This window comes from Acomys minous (genome assembly GCF_964271855.1).
Source record: "Acomys minous genome assembly, chromosome: 11".
In the NCBI taxonomy this organism is placed as follows: Eukaryota; Metazoa; Chordata; class Mammalia; order Rodentia; family Muridae; genus Acomys; species Acomys minous.
Genome location: NC_140492.1, coordinates 62616349 through 62635391, shown reverse-complemented (window position 1 = coordinate 62635391; position 19043 = coordinate 62616349). Strand labels below are relative to the sequence as shown.

Below are 19043 nucleotides of genomic sequence, written 5' to 3'. Positions count from 1 at the left end.
GAATGCCAGGCTCATTCGCTAAGGGAGAAGCTGTGGCCAAGGAACCCTTTTCTTCTTCGTGTGTCTGAAACTGCTTCTGTGGTTCTTTCTTAGTTAATAAGGAAAACCACTATCTTAATGAACAAATGCTAAAACATTGTTTGGTTCTTTCTCCCCAAATAGGGTCAAAATGTACAAAGTATTTAGGTGTAGTAGCATGTGGCTATAGGCTTAGCTACTGCAGGAGTTGACTAATATGGGAGAATTATGTGATTTGAAGAGCTTGAAACCAGCCTAGGCAACATAGTAAGACACACAAACACACCCGGCCCCTACTCAAAAATAATGTAGAAAAAAATTCGGTTGAACCTGGGCTTGCACTGGGTTTTACGTTTTGGTGGACATGGTGCAATTACAAGTGTCTCTTCTCTGGGAATCACCAAGCAAGGAATCTTTGAAACATGTGATGGACAAGGCAGGGAGAAAAGAACCTGGGGTTGGGGACAGGAAGTCAGATGCTGTGGCTTTGTCTTTCTTTGTCCTTGTCCTTGGTCAAGTCACTTCTCTCTGAACTTCCTCATAACAGAATGACTTTTGCCCATAAATGGACATCAGTCCTGATCTAAACGTCCTTACCGTTTTGCTTTTGGTAGGTTCCATATTAACTGGAAATGGAGCCTCAGAGATCATCAGTTCCAAATCTCCTGTCTAAATAAGGAAACAGAGCTAGAAAGGAATAGCCAAGTTCTAGGGATAGCATGAACATCAGTATCAAAATTTGAAATGAGAGCCACGAGTCCCAGTTCCCTGCCCCAAAGTCACTCCGCTGGAGCAAAAGACTGTGCTATTGAGAGTCCTTCCAAACGAGGCAATGCCAGTGAGACGGAAAGGCTTCTCTAAATATGGGATCTGTTGGTCCTAAATGCCCTGAGAAAAGTTCCAACCTGTGTACTTGAGTGGAGAGTGGTCATTGAGAGGCCAAATGATATGTCCAGCTTCCCACAGGAAGAGATGGGAAAGAAAGAAAAAGAAAAGTCAGTTGCCCACAGGAGGTCAGCCAGCTGGCCAAGACTGGCTTGTGGAATTCCTAAAACAACGGCCCTCTGTTGCTGTTTCAAACATCAGAAGTTGTGCTCCTTGGAACCCTGCACAACATAGACCTACACATGTCCTATGAAGAGCTCCATGGCCCTGTGTGAGCAATTGATGTCAGGCAGAGGTAAAATGACTGTTCTGCACAACCCAGCCACTATTTCATCTATGCCCAGTGTGGTGGCCTCAGTTCCTTTGCCTGTGGGACATTTTTCTGAGTCATGATTGATGTTGGGAGCCTGGCCCACTATAATCTATGCCACATCTGACCAGGCGGTCCTGGGGTGAATAGGTAAGCAAGCTGAGCAAGCCAGGAGGAGCAAGCCAGTAAGCAGCATTAATCCACGGCCTCTGTTTCAGTTCCCGCCCGGAGTACTTGCCTTGACTTCTCCCAAGTGATGAAGTGTGACCTAGGAGTTATAATCTGAAATAAACCCTTTCCTCTCCCAAGTTGATTTTCATGGTGTTTTATCACAGCAATAAAAACCCTAACAAGAAATGGCAGCTTAAGCGAATGACCAGAACTGTTAGCATGCCATTTCTGAGACTGGCTATATTTGTATACTATATACATGGTTACATGTTTGTTACATGTTAATTCTGTTTGGAATATACAAGGCGGTGCATTTATAGTTAACTATTATGTGTGATGTGTGACACTAAACATGCCAGTACATCTTTCTTAAGTAGACTGGTAGACTCATAAATGTAGCATTAAGGACCATATAACTTCTTGTAATGGCATTCTTAGGTGCTGAGAATTGACCACACCCACTTCCTATTTCTCAGTGATGCTTTTTGGCAAAGTCAGGAAACAATTCAGAAGTCATTATGCCATCCTTTCTCCAGAGCCTACCTCCTACGCAATTTTTATAGCTCTCATACTTACCTCTGGAGTGATGGCAAGATCGATGGACCTGTTTGTGTTCCTGGGATAGAAATGTTTCACACGAGCATCTCTGCAGAGGTATTGTGGTTAGAGCAAGTCTATGAATTGTTGATGCCCGGTGCTTCTGAAATGGCCTGAGGTAGAAACAAAATCCACAGGGTCAATGTCTGGATAGGAAGTTATTCTTTTCCAAAATTCCCCTTCTGACAACAAGGTGAGAGGCAAAAAATCAGGCAAGTATCATGTTCAAGTCTATGAACTATCTCCCAGCAAAAATAAGTTCAGAGACACAAAGACAGGGAAGAACTTCATCTGTGGAAGTTGTTGTTTGCTTGTTCATTTGTCTTTGTCTCTTCCCTTGCTTCTGGCTGGGGAATCCTAATGCACTGATGGCTCCTGTAAGCAGCTATATAAATGCCAATCTTCTAAATCAACATTTCTATGTAAGAAGTCAAAATAATGACATGACCACTTAGTGTACAGAAAAGTTCCATCATATATACATATACATATATACATACAAACATACACATTTTCATTTATTTATGAAAGTCCTAACAATGACAAGTATTGCCATAAATTTCAGCTATAGTTTGATGATATAAAAATACATGACTTGTCAGACGTGATGGTGCACATCTTTTGTCCCAGCGCTTAGGAGGCAGAGACAGGTGGATCTGTGAGTTCAAGGGCAACCTGGTCTACATAGTGAGTTAGTTTCAGGACAGCCAGAGTTCACATAGAGAGACCCTGTCACAAAATAACAAAACCAAACCCAGGTTTTGATCAAATTTCCCCACACAATGATAAAGACCCATGTGGACCCTTTAACAAATTCTTGTTATCCTGACTATGTTCCCTTATATCAATGCTATCTATAGGTTCAATGTCATTTTTCCAAGATTCAGCCATAAGAACAATTCTGAGGGACTTTCTATATGCCAGACATGGTCAGTTCTTTATACATATTATCTCACTAAGTACAGTTAATAATTTTTGAATTGGGTGTAAATACTACCTCCATCACTTGTTTAGTGGGCTTTTTATTCATTTGACAAAACACCAAATAAAACTGGCCCATGGTTTGAGCAGTTTCAGTCAATAGTCAGCTATTTTCCTTGTTTCTGGACCGTGGAGATACAGAGCAGTATGGAAGAGAACGAACGGTGTCCTAGAGATGCTCACCTCATGGTGGCTGATAAAGCACATCTTTCATGGCCTACAACTCTCACTTTCCCCATCAGCCCATTCAGCCACAAAGTCATGAATGGACTAGCCCACTGATAAGGTTAACACTCTTACCATTCAACTAAGTGTTGCTAAGCCTCCATCCCATGGATCTTTTGAGAAACCACTCCAGATCCAAAACACAAGAGCACCTTCACAGCCATGCGCCATACATCAATAATGAATAGTTCACGGCAGGAGAATAATAAACCCAGTTCGTTCATATCCATCGGCAATACTTTGGGTTTTAAGTGAGGCGGCAAATATTCGTTTCATTCTCAAAAATATAAGAACCCATGGTATATTTAACTCACTCCATGATTTGCCTGAGCTTCCTTTTGTTTGTACGCTGTTAGGCGTATTCTCACTTTCTTTAATCTCTTCCCAGCTAGACATGAGCTAGCAGCCCAAGACAAGAGGAAAGCTTGTGCTGCTGCCTGACCAGAGGCGTTCTGTTCTCTCTCAACACACTCCTCCTCCTGAGGTGTGTGAGTTGGAGGAGCCACCAACACTTAGCTGCAGTGCTTTAAGGAGAACAGCAAGAGACTAACACCATTTCCCTGTACCTAGGTCCTGGGAGTAAGGTGATTAATAAAATGAGGATTAGATCATGGATACTAAGTGCTTTTGAATTATTTAAAATAGACAAAACCAAACTTCCTTTTACTCCTTTCTTTTTTTTTTTTTTCTTTTGTTTATTTGCTTGTTTGTTTGTTTTATGAGAGAGGAGAAAGTTTACCATAGATATGAGGGAGAGCAGAGACATCTGGGAGAGTCCAGAGTGACGTGACCCTGAGTCAGTGTGAGGAGAGGTGGGAGGGGAGAGGGGACAGCAGGATACCAAGTAGCCAGGAAGGTAAAGGCTTAACCAAAGGGCCAGGCCACCACAATGGCTGGATTATGTTTGACAGCCCAGCCTCTGGCTAGGGAATAGAGTATTCCAGACATACCCAGTAGCAAGTAGGAACTGAGGGATGCTGAGAGAACCTGGTGGCCAGGTCTGCTTCCAATACGTTGAAGGACACCTCAGTTAGCCATTTATCCCAGGTTTCAACCATAACACCCCAGCCTTCTTAAGATACAGCAAAAACTCACAGGCATTTGACATTTATCCACAGAGGAGGGAAAGCTTGAGATTTTCTTGTTTTCAACAACAGATTGAGGTAATTATTCATTTTTTTTCATCAGTCACTGTAAGAAGTGACATTGTACTTTAAAGTTCCTTTGTGGAAGCCATTTTTTTCCTTCACAAAAGGCTGTTTACTGATGACAGCCCCTCCAACGTGTGCTCAATCTAAGCAAAACATCACTGTGACACTGATCCAGTTAAAGCAAAATGTAACATCATAGAAACTTACTTACAACAATCTCCACACACTCACAATTTCTATGATAAAAAGCTTTACGACTTTAGTTTTCTACAACAAATATTTCTACCATTAACATTTAAACATAATTAACATAACTACAAGGGGTGAGCCAGACCTTCTTAGAACTATTAAACAATATTTAAACATCATAGGAAAGCTTATCTCTCCATTTGTGTGTGTGTGTGTGTGTGTGTGTGTGTGTGTGTGTGTGTGTGTGTGAACCAACTGAAGTAAAAGCATCATTTTTAGCTCTGAAATTCAGGTAAGCACAGATTTATGTAAATTTTGTGGTAAACAATGATACGCAAACATTTACTAAATCTTCCCTTTGCCTATTCAAATAGAAGCTAGCAATTGCTGCATTCCCATTCCCATTCTTAAGCACTTCTGTCAGCAGCTTATCAAGTACTCAAGCCTCTTGCCAATAATCAAGAAATAGAACCTAATGAAATTAAAAAGCTTCCACACATAAAAAAAAACAAGTAAACAAACAAGCAAAACCTGCTAATGGGGTAAAGAGGCAGCCTACAGAAGAGGAGAAAATCGTTGCCAGCTATACAGCCAACAGAGCAATGTTATCTAGAACACAAGAAACTAAACATGAAAAAACAAACAAACAAACAAACAAACAGCCAGCTAAATTCAGAATTGGGCTATAGAATTTTCAAAGAATAAACTTAAATATTATTCAATTATATTTTAATGGGCCATAGATAGGGCCAGGAAGTTCTCAAAAATAAGACATCAGTTTTAAAGTGTTGAAAATCATTAGCTATCAAGAAAATACAAATTAAACTTGTTTGAGATCTCATCTCACCCAAGAACAGGAAGGTGAATGACAATAAATTCTGGCAGCGGTGACGGGAGAAAAGAACACTTGGGGTATATGAGTATAAATGAGTGAATCCACTGTAGAAGTCAGTATGGAAGTTTCTTTAAAATCTGAGACCAGAGCTACCAAATGACTCCGCCATACCATTCTTGGCTCAATGAACTCCAGATCCTACTAGAGAGGTATTTGTGCATCAATGTTCACTTCTGCTCTAGTCACAATAGCTAGAAAATGGCATTATCCTAGAGGCCTACCAATTGATAAATGGATGCTAAAAATGTATACATACACGCAGTGGAATTTTATTCAGCTATAAAGAAAAAAAGCAATAATGAAATCTGAAGAAATTGAATGGAGGTGGAAAATATTATAAGTGAGATAACCAAGACCCAGAAAGGTAAATACTGCACATTCTCACTCATATGTGGGTCCTAGCTTTGAATCTTGGAGTATCTGCGGACATAAGACAGCCAGGTAGGGGGCCATGGGATGAGGAAAGAAAAATATCTTAATTGGTGCAGGGAATGTAAAGTGGAAGAGACACTGTGGGAATCGACAGGAGTTTCCTCAAGAAGTTAACAAAGAACTACCATATGCTTCATCTACAGCACTCTTCAGTACGTGTAGAAAGGTTCCAGACATATCATAAAGATTACTTAAGCATCGTGTTTATGGCTAGAGTAGTCCTAACAACCAATAGGCAAATCAAACTAGATTCCCATCAGTAGCTAAATGGAGAAAGAAATGTGGTCCAAATACACAAAGGGGTGTAATTTCAGCATAAAGAATGAAATCAATGAAGGGGCAGGGCTCTTTAAATCAGTGGTAATTTTCCTGCCCCAGCTAACCATCTTCAATTCTCCCAATAGAGCAGTGGTTCTCAACCTTCCCAGTGCTGCGACCCTTTAGCACAGTTCCTCATGGTGTGGTGATTCCCCAACCACCAAAAATTGTTGTTGCTACTTCATAACTGTACTTTTGCTACTGTTATGAATCATAATTTAAATATCTGATATGCAGGATATCTGATATGTGACAACCCCCCCCCCCCCCCCGCAAAGGGATCACAACCCACAGGTTGAGAACCACCACCGCAACAGAGCGAAGGTTTCACTTCAGTGGTACTGGTCTGAGCTAATTATATCTGATTCATCAACCAGTAGAAACCACAACTTCCCAACTCAAAGTATCACATGAACAGCCCCGATAGATAGTGTGTGCTTCCCTCTGACGAGGCAGGAGTCCACCTCTGTACTTCTGGTACATTAGCCATGTTATGAGCTAGGTAGCGTTTTCCTGGAGCCTGTGCTGCCTTTATTCATTGGTGGAGTTGAGTCTGCAGAGCGAATGTCTTCAAGTTAAGGCATTGTGGTTGCTTTGAAAGAAGTTTATATGAAAATCTTTGTCTTCAGTGTAAATCTCACTGGCAAATTGCATGGAATGTTTAGTTTTGAGGTTGTTTTATTTAGTACGCAAAATAAAAGGAGCTATTATGACATCCTTCATAAACACGTGCATTACTGTACTCACCTCGTGTTTTACCCTCGTTGCTCTCCTCTATCTGTGCTCTAACCATGTAGCTGTTCCCCTGTTCCTCTCAGATACCCTCATACTGTTTGCATACTGTATGTATGTATAGACACACCATATACACACACATCTAAATCCATGTTCTTTATATGAAGGGGAAAATGAAGCTTTGTCTTTATTCTTCCTCTTTCCCTCTCCCTCCTTTCAGACCACCCCGCTCATCCTAGACTTCCTTCTACTTCCATGTCCTGTAACTTTGAAATATTTACTAAATATTCATTCTACCAATGAGAGAAGTGTAATGCTTTTCTTCCTTAATCTGGCTCTTTTTCACTTAGCACATGGTCTCCACTCAACCCATTTTCCCTCAAATGACATGACTTTTTGCTTCAATCAAGTAATAACCTCCTCATTTTCTGCAAACCAAGCAAGACTTCATTTTCTTAAGAAAGAAGCCCAGGGCTGAGATGCCTGAGTGGGTGAGCTGCTTCTTGTGCAAGCCTATGGTCCTGAGTTCAGATCCCCAGCACTCACATTTCAGAAAACAAAAAACAAGCAAGCAAGCAAGCAAACAAACAAACAAACAAAAACCTGGGCAGCAAGGGGATGCCCCAAGAGCCATATAAATATACTAAAAATCCACTGCCAGGCAAGGGAAAACTCCTTAGGGTTTTTGTTGTTTTTAAAGTTGGGCATGGTGGCTGGCATCTAAAATCTCAGTGCTAGGATGCAGAGAGTTCTTTGCAGGCCAGAAAGTTGGTGATCTCTGGGTTCAGCTAGAGAGATCCTATCTCAAAAATATGATGATAGATAGATGATAGATAGATAGATAGATAGATAGATAGATAGATAGATAGATAGGAGACAAACCCTCCCACACAGGGACATCAACAAAAGGAAAGAAAGAAAGAAGGATGGAGGGAGGGAAGGAAGGAGAAAAGGAGGGAAGCGAGGAGGAACGGAGGGAGGAGGGAGACGGAGGGAAAAGGAGAAGGAGGGAGGAAAATAAATGAAGACTCCCACCCTCAACCAACAGCAAGACGTTGATGAAGGGTCCTCAGGGGCACTCAGCCCTTTATCCACCATGTATACTAGCAGAAGATGGAGATGCAGGTGTTTATTATGTGTCCTGCTAACTTCTAACAGCTGAAGTGAACGGATCACTCCTGCAGTATGTACCAGAGCCTCTCCCTTTCTTCTTTGGTAACTCCCTCTCTAAACCAAGAAACAAAGCCACTCAGAACTGCAGCTGACCTCATGACCACCCCCCCCACACACACGCACTCCTGCCCCCTGAATTCCCACAGCACCTTCTGCATTCACCAAACACACTATACTTAATAATTTGTTATACGTCTTAATTTACGTACTGGGCTGATGATTACTGAATAGATGCCCCTCAAGGATCTGCCCCACATCAGGTAGAAAGGAAATACTTGATGAAAAATAAGTGTTCCTAGCAGAGAGTTGTGTACAAGCCTTTAATGCCAGCAGCACTCAGGAGACAGAAGCAGCAGGGTCCTGAGTTCGAGACCAACTTGGTCTGCAGAGTGAGTTCCAGGACAACCAGAGCTATACAGAACACCTGTCTAAAAACAAAACAAAACAAAAAAAAAAAAGAAACAAAACAAAACAACACAAAAAGGAAAAAACAAGGGAAGAAAAAATAAATATGCCTTTCTCTGTTCATTTATTTGTCACAAACCTCGATCTTCCTGGTGAAGCCGCAATTCGGTCTTTGGAACACAATGTTTGTGTTTTTATATTTTCTTGATCTTGATGCTTTTTCACTTGGTCTTCTGATTTCGATTCAGGTCTCGGTCGGAGTTTCCCAGGACCCCAAAATGCTTCAGACTCAGTAATAGAGATCGACTGCTCCTCTGCTGCCCCCTAGAGGACCGTGGAGAACACCAGCGGGCTTTGTGTTGCCTTAATGAACTTCATCCCTGAAGTCTCCAGAAGCAGTTGTAAGCAATGGATGCACCAGTAGGTTGAGCCCCAAGGCTGAACCGGTCTCTGCTGGTGGAGTTAATCTCACACATCTGAGACTCAGCAGAGTGCTGCAATAGTGGACTTTGCCACTTGTCACCCCCTGCACATTTCCCTTCTGCTTAATCACTTTAAAATAATCTCTCCAAATGCTTGATCCCAGAAGAAAAACAATTTAAGTAATATAAAATATCAATTCTTTTTTTACTTTCAAAGGCTTGTGCTTCTCCTTTCAGCCAGAAAAGTCATGATGAAGTTACACCGAAGCTTAACGGTTGCTAGTCTCTTTCTGATAATAATTTTCCAAAAGATAACACCTATAAACCATTCTAAAATTCTGTAGTGAACGGGTCCACTGCTGCAAAGGCCTTGAATATTTTCACTGAAACTATACGATTTAAATAAACATGTCTTGATGAGTATTACAGAAAAACAGAAGCCAAGGAATGTATATAAAGTACAGATATTTTTGTGCCAGACATGCCCAATAAAGCCTCAGAGAAGTGGGTTTGTACTGTTAACATTCCAAAACCAGGAAAAATATTCACTCCTAAGTTTGATGTCATCTAAACTTTGAGTTGGTGTAGGTGGCCTTCACTGAAGAGCCCATATATATGGAAAGAGTGTTCTTAAATCATAGGTCAAATCTAAGATTATCTTTTGTTTTGCTCAAATAAGAATGTCACAAATTTAGAAGTCATATTAATGTACTTCCTACCCAAAAGGGTGTTGTAAATTAACAAAGCCAAAGTGAAATGACAAAATGGAGCACATTTGAAATAACAGACATAGCGCTCTCTCTCTCTCTCTCTCTCTCTCTCTCTCTCTCTCTCTCTCTCTCTTACACACACACACACACACACACACACACACACACACACATACACACGAATACCTCACACATCTTTCATAGAAATACTTGTCATGTCTAGAAAAGGAAAATCCGCCCCCCCACACACACACATGTGTGTTAATTAGTCTTCTAATTGCTGTGATCGTATAACTGACAGGAAGTAATTTGAAGGAGGGTTAGTTTATTTTATGTCATAGTATGGGAGTATGGTCCATCCTGTCTCAAGGAGAAAAAAAAAGAAATTAAGAAAATGCCCCCACAGATATGATATATGCCCAAAGGCCAATCTGATGGAGGCCAATCTGATGGAGGCAAATCTGATGGAGGCAAATCCCCAAATGAGATTATCCTCCTCCCACCTGACTCTAGCTTATGTCAAGTTGACAAAATCTAAGCCATTTACTTTCTAATTTAAAACTGCAAAGGCAGCTGCCAGAAATTTAAGATCTTGCAAATGAAGAATAATACCATGTCTTCGGATTGGAAAATACAACATTTAATTGCATGTCTTTCATGGATTATTAAACATTCTTCTCAAGTTAATCTAAAGTCTTAACACACAAAATTCCAATCAATTCAAGGAAGCTTTGTTTATTGTGACAACTGATAAGAGATCACTTCAAGTAATTTTGTGTATGTGTGACAATTGGTAATCAATTCTAAAACTTATATGAAAATGAAAGAAAACCTACAATAGCCAAAAACATTGTATGATGGTGTTATATGTCTCAAGTTCAAGACACATGTTTTGTTTTGTTTTGTTTTGTTCTTTCAATATTGTAAGAGCGTTTTCCCCTGGGAGGAAGTGGCTCACAGCATCACCATCCTAGCTGAGGAGCTACTGGCAGTAGAAGGATTCTAGGAGAAAGAGAGCCATTTTTTTAGACTGTGGTCCCTGTCAGGTTCCCTCGATTTAGGGGATGGTCCCATACTCATACATGTACTGGTAGCACTAACTGGGCATAGTGGGTTACATTTAAACCACAGTACCACAGTGTCACAGTGACTAGACTGGACCACAAGTACAGAGAGAGGAAAAAAACCAATCACAGATACAATAAGGTGTGGATAACTGTATGTGTGGCTGTGTGCTGTATGACTGTGTGTATGTGTGACTGTATGTATGTGACTGTGTGTATATGTGTGCATGTGTGATTGTGCATGTTTGTGGCTGTGTGTGTGTGTGATTGTGCATGTATGTGGCTGTGTGTGTGTGTGTGAGAGAGAGAGAGAGAGAGAGAGAGGGAGGGAGGGAGAGAGAGAGAGAGAGAGAGAGAGAGAGAGAGAGAGAGAGAGAGAGATCATTTAGTTTTCAAAGGCACTTGTGTAATTCAGAAGGCAGAGGCTGATCCTCTAGCCAATCCACTGACCTCATATAAAAACAAACAAAACAAATTCAGCTCAGAAGTGTTGACTGGCCTTACCTTACACGGGTCTTGTTGAACACAGCTGCTGGGAGCTGGGAGCTGGTGAGTACAATCGCCTGTAATGCCCCATGACTTACAACAGTCCTCCGCAAATTCTACAGCCTCTCCTGTGACGTTCCCTCAGCTTTGGCAGGGGAGATGGGAGGCAGGTGTCACATTAGGCCTGAGAACTCCACAGTCACATTCCCTGCACTCCGACTGGACTTGAATCTCTGTAGCAGCTGCCACCCACTCTATAATGAGGGCTGACGAGGGCTGAGAACTGAACTAATCTAAGGGTATAAAATAAGTATTTAGAAAACAGTCTCATACCATGTCCATTTAGCAAAATTATAGTATTAGGTTATCTCCCCAGGCCCTGGTTCTTGGAATGGACTTTAAATCCTATCAAAAAGCAATTGGTTACTCCCATAACACATTTGCACCAACAGCCATATGTTGCCAAGATAGTCATTACTGGAGCTCTCAGGATTTGCAGATGGTTAAGGCTGTCATGTTTTCCCCTCAAAGCCTGCATTGTATCTTCCAGCACCATCAAAGATAGCCATCAGGGAAGAATCTTCCAGATCAGTACCAGCTTGATTTCTAAATGTACTAAGACCAAAGGATGTGATGTCTTCAGGAATAGAACCATACCATCAAATTCCCCATCAAAGTAATTTTTTCAATTAAAAACAGGCCTGCTGCGATAACTTAGTGGGTAAGATTGCTTCCTGCCAGCCAAGGCTCATGACCTTGAGCCTAGTCCTTGAAATTCATATAGTGGAAGGACAGAATTGACTCCTACAAGTTTTCCACTGACCTACACATACATTTATGGCAAATGCATGGGCTTGTGTACACACACATGAATGAATGAATGAATGAATGAATGAATGAATGAGTACATAAGAATAATAGTCGGCAATGTAATGTGATGAGGTTATAGAACAAGAAGAGGTCTCATTCATTCCTGCCAGGGGATAAATTGGTGCGACACTCAAGAGCAGTGTTTGGGATTACTTACTGTGTACCGACTCGCGTGTCCTATTTCTAGAGATACACCAAAGAGAAGCAAGTGCATATGTCCAATAAATGCATGTACAAAATGTACATAGAAATTTTATTCTTAGCCATAAACAAAACTATTGAGATAGCCTAAGGCTACAAACAAGCTTAAAGGTCCCAGATTGACCACAGCTGTTCAAGCTGATGATGCTTTTAAAAAAAAAAGTGGGGGGAGGGGTTTACAAGGCAATATATGTAGAAGAATGTTTTCACCCATGAGTCCAGGAAGGAATTTACAAACAGAATGAAAATTTTGTGTCTTTTATATTAAAATAAAAGCAAGAATGTCTGTTTATCAAAACACATTTTTAAGAGAAATGAGAAGCGAGCCACAGAGCACACTTGAAACGCATGGCCGAGAACAACCTACTGAGCATGCTCTGCTTCCAGGCCCAGGTAGTGAGTCACACCTGTGCTTTGGCACAGATGTGTTAAAGGTAGGTACTCTGCAGTGTCACACTCTGTGCTTGGTTTCTGAATGCTTCGTTTTGCAAGAAAGACAGCATGATGATTCCAGTTTTGACAACTGTAGAGGAAGCGATTTTTTTTTTTTTTTGGCTTTACATATAAACTTGGATAATCTGAAAAGCAAAGGAAGAATATTTGTGAATTTGTGTTCCATACAACAGAAGAAGAGCTGTGTGAGTGACTCGCATGCGTGATGTAAGTAGGGAATCAGAGCAAGACATCTTCAAACCACCCAAACACTACCCCTGAGGTACCAACCAGCACCAGCCATGCTGCCTAAGAGCCTTGGGTAGACTAGGTTGGGAAGAAGATCAGAAAGAATGCCTCTTTAGGCATTATGGTGGAGACTCACATCAAAAGCTAATTAATGATCCATTTGAACAGCTGGGCAGCACCCAGCCCACCAGGATTAGTTTATGTGTTGATAACTCAAAGGAAGGTTTGTCAAAACAGCTTAAACCTGGCCTCGTTCGCCAGTTTTGTCATTACTTAAGCAAGAGTATTTGCTGGTTTAATCAGTTAAAATGAGTTCCTGAGAAGCTGGGATGCAAAGAACACCCTCCCTCCACATTATCGCTGCCCAGTGCTGCCCAGTGCTGGCGTGCAATGCTTATTAAAGACTGAAGTAAGTAAATGCTTTTGTTTCTCCAAAACCCTAAAAATCTGTTTAAAACATTTTCTAAAAATTTCAGTGTATTCCTCCTACATCATGGCATCCGTCCTGTTGGCTCTAATGAAAATTCCTGTAAGTGTTCAAGGAACAGATCATCCTTAATATTTAAACCTTTGAAAATGAATTTTTAATGGCCATCCAATTAATTTTTGCAAGGCTGGACTTACATTCTATTACATTTCCCTCTACAGTTGCCATAACTAGCAGAAAATACATAATAGGACGAGAATGACTGTCAGATTGGCAGTAACAAAAAATTGTGTAGAAAAATGGAAAATTGTACTGAAACACTGATATAATGAGTAGGCATTCCATGTTTCTTGAAAGGGATGAAAAGATATAAAAATTTCAGTTAATTCATTTGAAAAAAGTAGATTTTAAATATCTGAGGAAGCCAAGATCGGGCTTAGAAAGATAAAATGGTGACCTAATAAACTTTTCATGTAATATCTAAAATACAATAGCTATCTAGCTACTAATCCATAAACAAGCTGAAGCAAATAGGAGGGAATAGTACGTTGAGCTATATGATGGCTCCATCAGGATGTAATAGGTTCTTCAGCACCACGCACCAGTGAGGGAAAGGCAGACGACGTAAATAAGTACTGGTGGCAAAACAGATAATAGTGAGTACAAGATCAGTAATCACCATTAAAATGGCTTCAGGCTTCAGCAAAAGTGTCAGTGTTCTGTGGCGGTTTGAGTAGGCGTGGCCCCCATATGCTCATGGGTTTGAATGCTTGGCCCACAGAGAGTAGCGCTAGTAGGAGGTGTGTCCGAGTTGGAGGAAATACGTCACTGTGGAGGCGGGCTTTGAGGTCTCATATGTTCAAGCTACACTCAGTCTGGTACACAGGCTCCTTCTGCTGCCTGTGAATCGAGATGTAGCGCTCTCAGCGCCTCCTACAGTACCGAGGCTGCCTGCATGCTGCCACGTCCCTCCGCGCCACAAATGGGCTAAAGCTCTGAGACTGTAAGGCACTGTCATGGTGTCTCTTCATGGCAATAGAAACCCTAACTAAGACAGATTCTGTTTATGACAAAGGCTGAGACACAGGAGACAGGACAAGATGCAGGAGCTACAAGACGGCCTTTAAAAAAACAAAATTCTTCTCAGAGAAGGAGAAGACTCCCATGGGTACCAACCCTCCCTGGCACATCAAGTCACAGCAGGACTAAGTATATCCTCTCCCACTGGGGTCGGACAAGACAAGAAAGGGAAGGGGATCCAAAGGCAGGCAACAGAGTCAGATTGTTAGAACCCACATGAAGACCAAGATGTACATCTGCTACGTATGAGTAGGGCTTGAGCCCTCCAGCTCTCTTAATCTCCCCCCCCACCCCCCCATCCCCCCTAACCCCCCACACCCCCCCCACACCCGCCACTCTTCCACAAGACTTCCTGGGCTCTGCCTACTGTTTGGCTGTGGATCTCGACATCTGTTTCCATCAGCTGCTGGATGAAGCCTCTCAGAAGACAGTTATGCTAGGTTCCTGTCTGCAAGCATAGTAGAGTATCATTAATAGTGTCAGGGGTTGGCTCTCTCCCATAAAGTAGATCTCAAGTTGGGACAGTCTTTGGTTGGCCTTTCCCTCAATCTCTACACCATCTTTATCCTTGCACATTTTGTAGGCAGGACAAATTTTGGGTCAAAGGTTTTGTGGGTGGGTTGGTGTTCCCCCTCCCTCCATAGGAAGTCCTGCCTGACTACAGGAGGAAGCCACTTAAGGCTCCATATCCCCCACTGGTAGGAGTCTCAGCTAGAGTCATCCCCACAGGGTCCTGGGAGTCTCCCCTGTCCCAGCTCATCCTAGAAATGCCCCCCACCGACTTCTGTTCTTTCTCCCAGCCCTCACTTCTCCATACTTGATCCTCACCCTGTTCCCTTCCTCTACACATTCCCCTCCCCACGCCTTCTCCCACCCAGTCCCCTCCCTGTTACCACCTCCAACGTCTATTTTATTTCCCTTTCTAAGTGAGATTCAACTTTCCTTAGGCCCTCCTTGTTACTTAGCTTCTTTGGGTCTTTAGTTTGTAGCATGATTATCCTGTACTTTATGGCTAATACACACTTATAAGTGAGTACATACCATAAGTGTTTTTCTGGGTCTGGGTTACCTCACTCAGGAGGATTTTTTTCTAGTTCCATCCACTTGCATGCAAATCTCATGATGTAATTTTTTTTAAACAGCTAAGTAATACTCTATTGCATAAATATACCACATTTTCTTCAGTTGAGGGATGTCCAGGTTGTTTCCAGCTTCTGGTTATTACAAATAACGCTGTTATGAACATAGTTGAGCAAGAGCCCTTGCGGTATGGTGGAGCATTTGCGGGGGTGGAGGGGAGGAGGTATATGCCTAGGAGTAGTATAACCAGGTCTTGAGGTGGAACTAGTACCAGTTTCCTGCGAAACCAAAGATGGCCATTTCCTAATCATTCCATTCTCCTTTCCATGGTCAGTGGGACAACAGCAACAAAGGAAGTGAGAAAACTAAAAATATTTTCTATGACAAAGCCAGGAAACACCATAGCCAGTTGTCTCTCAAGTAGAAGCCTCTAACCACAGTGGCTACCAAAGCATGAGGCTCACCGAAAGGCAAAGACAATTGGTACTTTTTGGAGTCAGGAGGCAGCCTCAGAGCACGTCAGAGGGTCTGCCCTGGCTAAACCAGTTTTCAGTAGTGATACAGGTGGTGCCACTGAGTCATTACATTTCCCTCCCCCCCCCCCAGAAAAGAGCTCTTTATAATAGTCCAGACAAAGTCACCCTGCTTTAAAAAGGGGGAACAAGACAAAGGGGGTGAGGAGAAGAGTACAATTTAACACCATAAGATATAAATTACAAGAAAAACTGTTAAAAATGGCCCTTTAAAATATTTTGAGCGTATCTTACAGTGATACACAGAAAGATTCTATGCAGGCTTCTGGGGAATTAAAGACTTCAGTGGTCTCACCCAGGACAGTTTCCTGCATGCTACAATACTGACCTACCAGGCAGGATGTACTCCCTGGTACAGCAGTGATACGACTGATAATGAGGTAACCAGTCACTTTCTGATTGTGTTTGCAGCCAGATCTACAGGAGACATTTCATTCCTGGAACTTCAAAATGTATTAAAAATCCATGAGTACAACAGTTATGGGCCCTAGAGGAAGCTACTGTTCTGCTAAATGGTGATGTTGTCAAACTGCCTTCTAAATCTTTATTTTTATCCCGTTCACGTGTGCATCTTTTACCCTTAGTTGGAGAAGGTTCTTTATGCACTGGGTCAAGTGGTTAATGCAGAGATTCATTTGTAGTCAAAGCACTGGCAATATGTGACTCTCAATGCTCAACCACAGATGAGTCATCGCTCTCAACCTCACTCTATGCAACGCTTGCAGAACATTGTCAAAGACGGGGAGGAAAGAATGTGAGAGCTATAAAGTTGTGGTGTGTGAGTGTGTGTGTGTATGTGTGTGTGTGTGTGTGTGTGTAATTCTATCTTCTAGACATGACATGGATATTGGATACACGAACTCACTGTGGTACAAGGGGCACAAAAACCCTAGCAGAATATGTACTAGCAGTGAATCAACGCTGAGAGAGAGAGAGCCAGTTTTTTTGGGGGATATGACCACAAGTAGGCTGCTCATATACATCAGTGGATAGCCTCACATCCATTAGCATATAGGCTGTACCAGTTGTTCTCAGTAGGGGAAGAAGAAGAAGAAGAAGAAGAAGAAGGAGAAGGAGAAGGAGAAGGAGAAGGAGAAGGAGAAGGAGAAGGAGAAGGAGGAGAAGAAGGAAGAAAGAAAGAAGAGGAGAAGAAGTAGGAGGAGAGGGAGGAGGCGGAGAATCTGCAGGGGAGACATGTTTGGGAGTCTTGGGATGAAATGGAGGAGATAGTAGGGGTTAGATCCGTACTGGGATTTTACCTGGTTTGAACTTGTGCACTCCGTGAGATGGAACCCATACCTGATCCTGCTAAGATGGCCAAGAGCCTGGGACTAGATAGGTCATGAGGAAGACCTACTACTATTATCTTGCCAAAGGAACATAGTGCTAACATGACCCCCAATGAACCATACATTGGATCAATGTATGACTCAACGCTGCTTCTTTCAGTAGACAGTAACTAAGAGAGATTCACAGAGAATGAGCGACTTTGGAGCAGTCATCCCTAAATGGGATGTCTTTATCCCAAGCCTCCTCAAGGCTCAAGGCACCATGTGGAAGAGAAGGTGGAAAGAGTGTAAGAGCAAGAGGTGACAGATGACTCCAAGGAAACAGATCTTCCAGACACAACAGGGCTGATAACACAGATTGTTTTTAATTTTACTGTTCATTAGAAGATGCTTTGAGAATTACCATTAAACTGACAATGCTTTATGAGCCTGTCACATCAACAATGAACTTCAAATGTTCTTATGAACATAACTATTGACAATCTTTAATATTTTGCTGAGATGTAGAAGTTGAATTCTTTTACTGGACCGTGCACATGCTAGGAAAGTGCACTGCTCTCTTTGTGTGTTGAGGTGAGTGAATGTGTGTGGTGTGTGTGTGTGTGTGTGTGTGTGTGTGTGTGTGCGCGCGCACATTGTGGTGTGCATGTGTGTGTGTGATGTGGTTTGTGTAGTGGTGTTGATGGTGTGTTTGTATATATGTATAGTGTGTGTGTATGTGTGTGTGTGTGTGTGTGGTGTATGTGTGTGTGTGTAGGGAGTGTGCATGCACTTGTAGAGGCCAGAGTAGATTTCACATGTGTTCTTCCACTGTCCTCCACTTTCTTTTGTGGAACAGTCTCTCACTAAGCCAAGACCTCACCTCTTCAGCTATCCTCAGGGGTCTTCCTGACTCTGCCCCTGATCCCCCAATTCTGGAGTTACAGGCATGTGCTACTGTGCATAGCTTTTTTTATGGGTACTGTGGAATCGAAATCAGATCCCCATACTTGCATTTTATCCAGTGATTCATATCCCCAGCCCATCATTGTATTGTACCATACTGTATTGATTGTATTGTATTGCATTGATTGTATTGTTTTGTATTGATTGTATTGCAGTAATTATATTGTATTGATTATATTACAGTGATTGTATTGTATTGGTTTTGTTGTATTGTATTGATTGTATATTGGTTTTGTTGTATTGTATTGATTGTATTATATTGGTTTTGTTGTATTGTACTGTGCTGTATTATTTTGAGACAGGTCTCACTAAGTTTCTTAGGCTGGCCTTCCACTTATATTCTTCCTCCTTCTGCAGACGCTAGTGGATGTTCTTAATTTCACAACCACACAGAAGACTGATAACATAGTAACTGTAAAAATGTTCTTGTTTATGTAATGTTTTTGGCAGAGGCTGACTGAACTTTTTTTTTTTTGAATGAGAATTGCCCTCTGTGACTATTATTAGACCTTGAATGGCTTTGGAAAGTCACCTTTTCTATAGATTTGACTTTTTAATGAATCAACCAAAAATAATAAAGCATAATAGCACTCATGTGTGACCCTGATTCAGCAGTAGTCATTTCAACAACAACTAACATTTGCGTCTCAAGTACAGTCAAACTGCTTTATATAGATGTCCTGTGTGTGGAAAGCTAAACTAAGTGACACTCCATCTTAGGACATGTTCTCTGCAGCTGTGCTTACAAAACTGGTGTCACTGCCACGGCA

The 19043-nt window shown here is 41.8% G+C and overlaps 1 long non-coding RNA gene across 2 annotated transcripts; it reads right to left on the bottom strand.

Moving 5' to 3' along the window:
* Positions 1-959: 959 nt before the first annotated feature.
* Positions 960-11431, bottom strand: LOC311608571. 2 transcript variants are annotated; one of them, XR_014783017.1, is made up of 3 exons: positions 11186-11431; positions 1961-2094; positions 960-974 (listed from the first exon to the last, which is right to left on the bottom strand). It is a non-coding gene; the product is annotated as an uncharacterized lncRNA (long non-coding RNA). The 2 variants fall into 2 exon arrangements; XR_014783018.1 differs by lacking the exon at positions 11186-11431 and adding an exon at positions 8625-8663.
* Between the last annotated feature and the right edge of the window lie 7612 nt (positions 11432-19043).